At 36.9% G+C, this 12,674-nt stretch overlaps 1 non-coding gene across 1 annotated transcript; it reads right to left on the bottom strand.

The window, feature by feature from the left end:
- Window positions 1-1,490: 1,490 nt before the first annotated feature.
- Window positions 1,491-1,598, bottom strand: LOC112793470 (small nucleolar RNA R71). The gene has a single exon (XR_003198159.1). It is a non-coding gene; the product is annotated as a small nucleolar RNA R71 (small nucleolar RNA).
- Between the last annotated feature and the right edge of the window lie 11,076 nt (window positions 1,599-12,674).

The following is a 12,674-nucleotide window of genomic DNA, read 5'->3' as shown; positions in this document are numbered from 1 at the left end:
ATTAAAAATCCAAAAATATTTTTAATTTGTGTCTTTTCAAGTCAATAATACAGAGAATTGAAGATTCAGAACATACAGCAGAGGAATTGCACAGAAAAAGCTGGGCGTTCAAAACGCCCAGTGAAGAAGGACAGACTGGCGTTTAAACGCCAGCCAGGGTACCTGGTTGGGCGTTTAACGCCCAAAAGGGTAGCATTTTGGGCGTTAAACGCCAGAATGGATACCATTCTGGGCGTTTAACGCCAGGATGGCACAAGGGGGAAGATTTTGTTTTCAAAATCAATTTTTTTTAAGTTTTCAAAGTTTTTCAAAATCAAATCTTTTTCAAATCAAATCTTTTCAATCAAATCTTTTTCAAAATCAATTTCTTTCCTTTTTCAAAAATACTTATTAACAATTAATGATTTGATTGAACATTTTTTGCCTTTTCTGTTGAGGAAGGTTTTATGTTTGATTCATATCTTTTCTTGTTAGGCAAGTCATTAATTTTTAAAATCATATCTTTTCAAATTGTTTTCAAATCATATCTTTTAAAATTGTTTTCAAATCATATCTTCTCAATCACATCTTTTTAAAACCAATCATATCTTCTTAACCACATCTTTTTCAAAATAGTTTTCAATCAAATGTTTCTAATTTCTAATTTCAAAATCTTTTTCAAAAATCATTTGATTTCTTTTCCCTTTTCATTTTCGAAAATTAAGTAATGTTTTTCAAAATATTTTTTTAAATTTTCCACTTAATTTTCGAAAATTACTTCCCTCCTTCTCACATCCTTCTATTTATGGACTAACACTATCCCTTAATGCAAAATTCGAACTCCATCTTCTTTGATAAGTTCGAATTTTCCACTTCTGTCTTCTACTCTTCTTTTCCTCTGACACTTCAAGGAATCTCTATACTGTGACATAGAGGATTCCATATTTTCTTGTTTCCTTCTCTTTCTTATGAGCAGGAGCAAAGACAAAGGCATTCTTGTTGAGGCTGATCCTGAACCTGAAAGGACCTTGAAGAGAAAGCTAAGAGAAGCCAAAGTACAACTCTCTTTAGAGCACCCGAACGAACTCTTCAAGGAAGAAGAACTCATGGCAGCCGAAAACAACAACAATGCCAACAATGCAAGGAAGATGCTTGGTGACTTTACTGCACCTACTCCCGATTTCTATGGGAGAAGCATCTCTATCCCTGCCATTGGAGCAAACAACTTTGAGCTTAAGCCTCAATTAGTTTCTCTAATGCAACAGAATTGCAAGTTCCATGGACTTCCACTGGAAGATCCTCATCAGTTTTTAGCTGAGTTCTTGCAAATCTGTGACACAGTCAAGACTAATGGGGTTGACCCTGAGGTCTACAGACTGATGCTATTCCCTTTTGCTGTAAGAGACAGAGCTAGAACATGGTTGGACTCTCAACCTAAAGAAAGCCTGGACTCTTGGGAAAAGCTAGTCAATGCCTTCTTGGCAAAGTTCTTTCCACCTCAAAAATTGAGTAAGCTTAGAGTGGAAGTCCAAACCTTCAGACAGAAGGAAGGAGAATCCCTCTATGAAGCTTGGGAAAGATACAAACAATTGATCAGAAAGTGTCCCACTGATATGCTTTCTGAATGGAGCATCATAGGTATTTTCTATGATGGTCTCTCTGAACTGTCCAAGATGTCCTTGGATAGCTCTTCTGGAGGATCTCTTCATCTGAAGAAGACGCCTACTGAAGCTCAAGAACTGATTGAAATGGTTGCAAATAACCAATTCATGTACACTTCTGAAAGAAATCCTGTGAACAATGGGACTAGTCAGAAGAAAGGAGTTCTTGAGATTGACACTCTGAATGCCATATTGGCTCAGAATAAAATATTGACTCAACAAGTCAATATGATTTCTCAAAGTCTGTCTGGGATGCAAAATGCACCAAGCAGTACTAAGGAAGCTTCATCTGAGGAAGAAGCTTATGATCCTGAGAACCCTTCAATAGAAGAGGTGAATTACATGGGAGAACCCTATGGAAACGCCTACAATCCTTCATGGAGGAATCATCCAAATCTTTCATGGAAGGATCAACAGAGACCCCAACAAGGTTTCAATAACAATAATGGTGGAAGAAACAGGTTTAGCAATAGCAAGCCTTTTCCATCATCTTCTCAGCAACAGACAGAGAGTTCCAAGCAGAATAATTCTGACTTGGCAACCATGGTCTCTGATCTAATCAAAACCACTCAAAGTTTCATGACTGAAACTAGATCTTCCATTAGGAATCTGGAAGGACAAGTGGGTCAGCTGAGCAAGAAAATTACTGAACTCCCTCCAAGTACTCTTCCAAGCAATACAGAAGAAAATCCAAAAGGAGAGTGCAAAGCCATTAACATGGCTGAATTCTGGGAGGAAGAAGAGGCAGTGAACGCCACTGAGGAAGACCTCACTGGACGTCCACTGACCTCCAATGAGTTCCCCAATGAGGAACCTTGGGAATCTGAGGCTCAAACTGAGACCATAGAGATTCCATTGGACTTACTCCTGCCATTCATGAGCTCTGATGAGTATTCTTCCTCTGAAGAGGATGAGTATGTCACTGAAGAGCAAGTTGCTAAATACCTTGGAGCAATCATGAAGCTAAATGACAAGTTATTTGGAAATGAGACTTGGGAGGATGAATCCCCTTTGCTCACCAAAGAACTGAATGACTTGTCTAGGTAGAAACTACCTCAAAAGAGGCAAGATCCTGGGAAGTTTTCTATACCTTGTACCATAGGCACCATGACCTTCAAAAAGGCCTTGTGTGACTTAGGGTCAAGTGTAAACCTCATGCCCTTCTCTGTAATGGAGAAGTTAGGGATCTATGAGGTACAAGCTGCAAAAATCTCACTAGAGATGGCAGACAACTCAAGAAAACAAGCTTATGGACTTGTAGAGGATGTTTTGGTGAAGATTGAAGACCATTACATCCCTACTGATTTCATAGTCCTAGAGACTGGGAAATGCATGGATGAATCCATCATCCTTGGCAGACCCTTCCTAGCCACAGCAAAGGCTGTGATTGATGTTGATAGAGGAGAGTTGATCATTCAAGTGAATGAAGAATCCTTGGTGTTTAAGGCCCAAGGATATACCTCTGTCATCATGGAGAGGAAGCATGAAGGGCTTCTCTCAAAACAGAGCCAAACAGAGCCCCCACAATCAAACTCTAAGTTTGGTGTTGGGAGGCCACAACCAAACTCTAAGTTTGGTGTTGAACCCCCACATTCTTTACTCTAAGTTTGGTGTTGGGAGGTTCCAACACGGTTCTGAGCATTTCTGAGGCTCCATGAGAGTCCTCTGTCAAGCTAATGACAATAAAGAAGCGCTTGTTGGGAGGCAACCCAATGTTTTATAATTAATTATTTTCTTTTGTTATTTTATCTTTTTTTGTAGGTTGATGATCATAAGAAGTCACAAAATCCATGAAAAAAAGCAAAAACAGAATGAAAAATAGGAAGAAAAACAGCACACCCTGGAGGAAGAACTCACTGGCGTTTAAACGCCAGTGAGGCTAGCAGTTGGGCGTTTAACGCCCAGTCTGGCACCATTCTGGGCGTTTAACGCCAGAAAAGGGCACCAAACTGGCGTTAAACGCCAGGAAGGGGCAAGAACCTGGCGTTAAACGCCAGAAAGGGGCACCAGCCCGGCGTTTAACGCCAGAATTAGCTCAAAACGTGTTTTTGAGTGCCATTTGGTGCAGGGATGACTTTTCCTTGACACCTAAGGATCTGTGGACCCCACAGGATCCCCACCAACCCCACCACCCTCTCTCTTCTTCACCCATTCACCAATCACCTCAACACCCATATATAAACCCTTCTTCACCCCTTCATCTTCACACAACCTAAACACCACTTCTCCCCTTCTCTTTGGCCGAACACAAAGCCATTCCCTTCTTCCTCATTCCTTCTACTTCTACTCTCTTCTTTCTACTTTTGCTCGAGGACGAGCAAACCTTTTAAGTTTGGTGTGGTAAAAGCATTGCTTTTTGCTTTTCCATAACCATTTATGGCATCCAAAGCCGGTTCAACTGAGAAGGCATGACCTCAAGCCCATCACTAAGAAAAAAAAAGATGGAGCAAACAAGAGACCCCCCTCATCATGAGATCCCTGAGATACCTCAAGGGATGCACTTTCCTCCACAAGACTATTGGGAGCAACTAAACACCTCCCTAGGAGAATTGAGTTCCAACATGGGACAACTAAGGGTGGAGCATCAAGAACACTCCATCATCCTTTCAGTGAGATTAAGAGAAGATCAAAGAATCATGAGGGAGGAGCAACAAAGACAAGGAAGAGACATTGAGGAGCTCAAGCACTCCATAGGATCTTCAAGAGCAAGAAAGAGCCGCCATCACTAAGGTGGACCCGATCCTTGATTTCCTTGCTATTTATTCTTCTGTTTTTCGAATTTTATGCTTATGTTTATCCATGTTTGTGTCTTGTGATCATTAGTGTCTTAGTGTCTATGCCAAAAAGTTATATGAATCCATCACCTTTCTTAAATGAAAACTGTTTTTATCACAAAAGAACAAGAAGTACAGGATTTCGAATTCATCTTTAAAACTAGCTTAATTAGTTTGATGTGGTGGCAATACTTTTGTTTTCTGAATGTATGCTTAAACAGTGCATATGTCTTTTGAATTTGTGGTTCATGAATGTTAAAATTGTTGGCTCTTGAAAGAATGATGAAAAAGGAGACATGTTACTGAGGATCTGAAAAATCATAAAAATGATTCTTGAAGCAAGAAAAAGCTATTCAAAATAGAAAAAAAAAAAGAAAAAAAAAGAAAAAAAAAGAGAAAGAAAACGAAAAGAAATAGAGAAATAAGAGTTGTGATCCAAGGCAAATAAGAGTGTGCTTAAGAACCCTGGACACCTCTAATTGGGGACTTTAGCAAAGCTGAGTCACAATCTGAAAAGGTTCACCCAATTATGTGTCTGTGGCATGTATGTATCCGGTGGTAATACTGGAAGACAGAGTGCTTTGGGCCACAGCCAAGACTCAATAAGTAGATATGTTCAAGAATCATCATACTTTACTAGGAGAATCATTAACACTATCTGGATTCTGAGTTCCTAAAGAAGCCAATCATTCTGAATCTCAAAGGAGAGAGTGAGATGCCAAAACTGTTCAGAGGCAAAAAGTTAAAAGCCCCGCTCATCTAATTAATACTGATCTTCATAGATGTTTTTGGAATTCATTGCATATTCTCTTCTTTTTATCTTATTTGATTTTCAGTTGCTTGGGGACAAGCAACAATTTAAGTTTGGTGTTGTGATGAGCGGATAATTTGTATACTTTTTAGCATTGTTTTTAGTATGTTTTTGATATGATATAGTTAGTTTTTGGTATATTTTTATTAGTTTTTAGTTAAAATTCACTTTTCTGGACTTTACTATGAGTTTGTGTGTTTTTCTGTGATTTCAGGTATTTTCTGGCTGAAATTGAGGGACCTGAGCAAAAATCTGATTCTGAGACCAAAAAGGACTGCAGATGCTGTTGGATTCTGACCTCCCTGCACTCGAAGTGGATTTTCTGGAGCTACAGAAGCCCAATTGGCGCGCTCTCAACGGCTTTGGAAAGTAGACATCCTGGGCTTTCCAGCAATATATGATAGTCCATACTTTGCCCAAGATTTGATGGCCCAAACCGGCGTTCAAAGTCACCTCAGGAAATTCCAGCGTTAAACGCTGGAACTGGCACCCAAATGGGAGTTAAACGCCCAAACTGGCACTAAAGCTGGCGTTTAACTCCAAGAAGAGTCTCTGCACGAAAAATGCTTCATTGCTCAGCCCAAGCACACACCAAGTGGGCCCGGAAGTGAATTTTTATGTCATTTACTCATTTCTGTACACCTTAGGTTACTAGTTTTCTATAAGTAGGACCTTTGACTATTGTATTAGAAGTCTTTGGATCTTTATATCTTTTGATCATGTTTTGATGATTGAACCCTCTTTGGGAGGCTGGCCATTCGGCCATGCCTAGACCTTATGCTTATGTATTTTCAACGGTGGAGCTTCTACACACCATAGATTAAGGTGTGGAGCTCTGCTGTACCTCGAGTATTAATGCAATTACTATTGTTCTTCCATTCAATTCCTCTTGTTCTTGTTCCAAGATATCACTTGTTCTTCAACTTGATGAAGGTGATGATTGACGCCCATCACTATTCTCACCCATGAACAAAGTGACTGACAACCACTCTTGTTCTACAAGCATTTGAGGCTTAGTGAATATCTCTTGGATTCCTGATTGCACGATGCATGGTTGATCGCCTGACAACCGAGTGCTCGCCTGACAAACGAGCCAACCATTCCGTGAGATCAGAGTCTTCGTGGTATAGGCAAGAACTGATGGCGGCATTCAAGAGAAACCGGAAGGTCTAACCTTGTCTGTGGTATTCTGAGTAGGATTCAATGACTGAATGACTGTGACGTGCTTCAAACCTGTAACTTACTGGGCGTTAGTGACAGACGCAAAAGAATCACTGGATTCTATTCCAGTAGGGGAGGGAACCACACCGGTGATTGGCAGCACTGTGACAGAGTGTGTGCATTAGCTTTCACTGCGAGGATGGGAGGTAGCTGCTGACAACAGTGAGACCCTACACGAGCTTGCCATGGAAAGGAGTAAGAAGGATTGGATGAAGACTGTAGGAAAGCAGAGAGACGGAAGGGAAGGCATCTTCATACGCTTATCTGAAGTTCCTACCAATGAATTACATAAGTATCACTATCTTTATCTTTTATGTTATTTTCGTTCATCACCATATACATTTGAGTTTGCCTGACTAAGATTTACAAGATGACCATAGCTTGCTTCAATACTAACAATCTCCGTGGGATCGACCCTTACTCACGTAAGGTTTATTACTTGGACGACCCAGTGCACTTGCTGGTTAGTTGTGCGAAGTTGTGTAATGCCATGGTATTGAGCCACCAAGTTCTTGGAGCCATTACCGGGGATTATGAGAGTTGTGAAAAAGTATAGTTCACAATTTCGCGCACCACCTCCTTAACATTAATTTCAAGCTTCTTGGAGGAATACTCTGCAACTCTAGATTCCCATGGAGGTTCAGCATCTCTTAAGTCTTCAACCACTTCTTCGTCTTCAACAATTATGGCTTCCTCCAATTGTTCTAGTACAAAATCACATTCCTCATTTTCCACCGGAGTTTCTAATTCCTCCTTCATGCTACGCTCCTCATTAAATTTTCCACATGCGACCATGGGGGTACTTCGAGTACCGAAGCGAACGGGGAGGCTAAATTGTCTACTACCTCGGTCAAGGTAGCTATGAACTCTAGTGTCATCCATTGCATCTCTCTTTGCCCTTGAAGAAGAATACCAAGAGTGTCATCCATTGGAGATTGGAGTGGATATGAGGGTTCATTATTTGGGAGAAAAGGCTCATGATAAGAGGGTAGTTCATCATGATAAGAATGTGGCGGTTCAACACTCTCCATATTTTCCACTTGTTGCACAACGCACTCCAGTCCCTTGTTCTCAAATTGAGATTTGTTAGCCATGAGAGCTTCATGTACTTTTTGGCTTTCCTCTCGCTCCATTTAATGAATGGTTGCTTGAAGTCGATCCATTGCTTCCTTGAAATGATCCTGTGGCTCTTGTTCCGCTTGGCTAACATAATTAGGATCAAAGTTCTCTTGGATTGATAGATGTGGACATGGTGTATATAGAGGTGGTGGTTCTTGAGAGTAACTGGGTTGGAATTAGGGTGGCTCTATGTATGGTTCATATGGATCATAAGGTGGTTGGTATGGGGGATATGGGTTAGGGTCATGTGAAAGTGTTTGGTGGTAGGAGGCTTGTGAGTATGGTAGTTGGCTATATTGAAGAGGGGGTTCATATGTATATGGTGGTGGTTGTTGATTATCACGAAGAGGTCCACCATAACCATTGTCTTGGCATGCATCATGGAATGGTTGTTGCTTATAGTACATTGGAGGAGGTTGTTGCCAAGAAGGTTGATCAAATCCTTGTGGTTCCTCCCATCTCTGATTGTCCCATCCATAATGCAAGCCTTCATTATAATCTCTACTTCCTACGGCATAATTGTAACCACACTCATAGCCAAAGGGGTGAGAATTCATGGTAGCAAGAGAAAATAAAAGCAAAAACTAACAAGAACTAATGAAAATAAACTCCTAAAACTAGAAACAACAAACAAAGAAACAAAAGGCAAACATATTCACAATATTCACAATAACCAATAATAAGGCACATATTTGCAAGTCCCCAGCAACAGCGCAAAAAATTTGACAGAGGAAAAATTTCAGTAAAGATTTTCACAAAATATATCGCGTTGCAAGTATAGTTCTAAACTGACAATTAAACCTCAATCAATATTTAAATTGTTTGTCACAAATACAAACCCAATAAAATTAACCGAAGTATTTAAACCTTGGGTCATCTCTCAAGGAATTGCAGGGAAGTGTATTTATTATTGGTTATGAAAAATTATGTTTTTGGGTTTTGTAATGAGAAACAAGAAAGTAAAATGGCGAGAAAAATAAACTAATAACTAATAAAGCTCTTAGAAAGGAAAGAGAATTAGAAGTTCTATCCTCATTATCATCGTCAATTGTGATGGTAAATGTGAATTACCTCTACTTAGTTAAACTCTAACCAATAGAGGAAGGTCAAGTGCATACAATCAACTTGAGTTCACAAGTCCTAGTCAACTCATAGCGAGAGACTAGATTTAGTGAAGTTCAAGCTAATCGACAATCTTCAATTACCAATCAACAAGAGACTTTGACAACTCAAAAGTCTCTAATTAATCAATCCAAGTCAAGAACATAAAACCTAATTTAAAATCCAATCAAGCATTTTATCAAACACTTGGAAGGTATAAAATAAAAACATAGCAAATTAACAAGGAATATTAAATCTAAACAACTAATTGCAAGCATCAATGAATAAAAATTAAAGAGAGGAACAATAAACATAGAGAACATAAATTGCATTAAAAGAAATCAAACGTAACAAGAGCTCATAAACATAAAAATGGCAAAAAAAGGGAAATTAAAAAGAGAAGAAGATGAACTAAAGTGCTAAGACAAATAAAAGTAAGAGAAAACTAAATTAAAAGAAGATTGAACCTGAACCTAAGGAGAAATTGAAAGAAGAAACCCTAAACCTAGAGAGAGGAGAGAGCCTCTCTCTCTAGAATTCTACATCAAAAACCTAAAATTATGTGAATGAAAGTATGAATCGTTTTGCCTTCCAGCTTTACCCTGCAGCCTCTAATCAGTATTTTCGGGCATGAAACTGGGTCAAAAGCAGCCCAGAAATTGCCCCCAACATTTTCTGTAATTGCAGCACTCTGTCACGCGTACGCATCGCCCACGCGTACGCGTCGCTGGACTTTTTACTGGCCACGCGTAGGCAACAACCACGCGTGCACGTCATTTGGACATTGGCTCAGTCACACGTACGCGCCGTCCATGTGTGCGCGTCGCTGCCAGATTCTCAAAACTTCAATTTCTTGTGTTCCTTCCACTTTTGTATGCTTCTTTTCCATCCTCTAGGTCATTCCTTCCCTATAAACCCTAAAAACACTTAACAAACATATCATGGCATCGAATGGTAATAAGAGAGAATTAAAATTAGCAAATTTAAGGCCAAAGAAGCATGTTCTCAATCATAGCACAAAATTAGGAAGGAAAATGTAAACATGCGAATTATATGCATAAGTGTGAGAATAATGGATAAAATCCACTCATTTCAACCTACAATATACCATGAAATAGTAGTGCATCACTAAGCCAATTGGATAACCATTGTTGCTCAATCCGACAATTTTCGTGGGATCGACCCTCACTCACCTGAGGTGTTACTTGGATGACCCGGTGCACTTGCCAGTTAAGTTGTGGAACTTCTAAATTTCGCACCAGGTTTTAATTGGGCTTAGTTTGTTGACTTTGGTTTGTCACTTGAATCATAAGCTTTTTCTATGCTTCTCTTGATCCTTGTTTTATTTTGTATTTCTTTTAAAATCTTCTGAAATCAAAATATTCAAAACACTTTAAAGTATTGTTAACTAATCTATAAAATTATTGCGTTTAAAACAAGAACTATTGACTTGTTGAATGAAATTTACAAACAAACAAAAAAAAACTAAAAATGCAAGTACATGAAGTGGCCAAACTACTTTATTCTGAGTAATTGTGTCATTGACTTGTGTTGATAGAACTCGAGTAACATATAGTATATATAATTGGCATTATATGATGCTCTTACTTTATTCTGTATTTTCGGACTTAAAATTGGGTCAAAAGCAGCCCAGAAATTGCACCTAACATTTTTTGTTAATTGCAACACGTGATGCTCGTCACGCATACGCGTCATCCACGCATACGCGTCGATGGATATTGAACTTTCCACGCGTACGCGTCATCCATGCATGCGCGTCGCTACCAGCTTCTCAAAACTTCAATTTCTTGTGTTCCTTCCAGTTTGACATGCTCCTATTCCATCCTCTATGCCATTCCTACCCTATAAATCCTGAAAACACTTAACACATATATCACGGCCAAAGAAGAATGTTTTCAATTATAGCACAAAATTAGGAAGAAAATTTAAAAACATGCAATTTACAAGAATAAGTGTGAGAATAATTGACAAAATCTACTCAATTCAATCCAAAATATACCATAAAATAATAGTTTATCAATACTACATGCAATTACTGTACCTATATATCTGCCAGCTTCTCATCTTGATATTTTCTCACCCGTCTGATAACTTCGGTCAGCTTTATTGCATTTTCACTTCAATGGCTGGCAGGTAGCAAACAATCAAGCAGGCTAGAAGTCCATTGCATGCAAGAGATTTATTATGTTGATATTTTTATAAATATATTATTTTATTTTTCAGTTAATTTTGTTGTTTTTGCCACAACTTTAGATTTAATAGATGAAAAATATTAAGATTTATAGTATTGAAAAAATCTAAAAAGGGCCTAAAAATATATCTTTAAATTAAACCAAAAGAATCAGCATTTTTTAAAAGAAAAATCAATTTTTTTTTTAAATTTGTATCCCTAAATTAACAAACGGTGATAACATTGTGGTGGTTCGTAACCGCCGGTAAAAAATAACTAAATCCTAATACTTATATATCGTGGCGGTTTAAAAGCGCCGCTAAATTAGTTGCCGCAAAATCATTTTTCGCGCTAATAACCGGCCCATCAAACCACCAAAATTTAATTTTGTGGCGGTTTAAAAATGCCGCTAATAAAAAAAACTGCTGCAAAGCAGCGCTTCTATCGTAGTCGCAGTTATATTTGTTTAACAAAAATTTTAAATATATATTAAAATTAATTATTAAAATTAGTTAATATATATTTGAGTATAAATATATATTTTTTAATTTATTTTAATATAAATTTTATATTTTAACGTATATTTTCTATTAATAATTAATTTTAATATATATTTAATAAGATTGTTAATTTAATTATACAATTGTATATATATACGAGGAAAATTAAGTATATATATGGGCACATATATATAGAGGATTCAGGACTGTTCCTAGCTATATCTTGCATGCATGCATGCTTGTTGTATCTACAATAATCAGACGGTAGATGAGAGAATATTAGGGTCCATCAATTTCCCTTGGATAAGAATATGTTTCTTTATGTGATATATGTGGCAGTGAAGATGCATGTGTTCTGTATATGGCAATGAAAGATAAAGTGAAAAGAGGAAAGGAATACTTATACAATCCCAATTCCCAAGTCTTACCTGGCTTCCTGCCAATTACCAATTTCAGACATAATTAATAACATTTTATGAATTTAATTAACTTGTCTATGTATTCCAATTAGGAATGCATGGACAATTTTGAGTTACTTTGATTCTGCACCCTAATTAAAGTAGCTAGGTAGTAGTGTAGTACTATATGTCAATAATGATGATGAGGCACTAGCCCCTTGACTTCGCAGTCTCTGCACCTACTACTTCGACCTCTGTTTACTTGTCCATGCAGTGCTATTATTATACTGTCTTAAAGTGAGATATTTAAGATATTCTTTTAATAGTAATTTTTTAGGTAAATAAAACTTAGAGTAAAAAAGGTTTTGTCAAAAATTCAAATCACTCGTGATATTTTATGTTTTAAATAGTTTTTAACCTACGATACACAGATATTAATATAAACACAGATACAACATAATATGTAATACGTTGATGTGTAAATTTTAAAATTTTATAAGATACAGATATATATATATATATATATATATATATATATATAAAATATAAAGTATTTTTTAGATAAATTATAATAATATTTTAATATTTTATTAATATTAAAATATAAATTAATTTTTTAATTATTTTTAATATTTTATTTTAATTATATTAAGTATTTAAAATATTTTTTATTTTAATAAATAATAATATATATTATATCTAAATTTATTTTAAAAATATATGTTAAGAATAAAGTTGAATATGCTGACACGTGATAGTATTTAAATGTGTCTAAACATATCTAAAAATTTTATTTTTTATTAAGACATAATTAAACACAACAAACACTTGTATCAAACAAATATCATATCTAAAATATATCTAAGATCCAAATACGATAATTCAATGAAATATCAATACTTCATGATTTCTAACTATA

This window comes from Arachis hypogaea, chromosome 3 (assembly GCF_003086295.3).
Source record: "Arachis hypogaea cultivar Tifrunner chromosome 3, arahy.Tifrunner.gnm2.J5K5, whole genome shotgun sequence".
In the NCBI taxonomy this organism is placed as follows: Eukaryota; Viridiplantae; Streptophyta; class Magnoliopsida; order Fabales; family Fabaceae; genus Arachis; species Arachis hypogaea.
The sequence above is the reverse complement of the archived record's forward strand: the minus strand, read 5'-3'. Positions and strand labels throughout refer to the sequence as shown.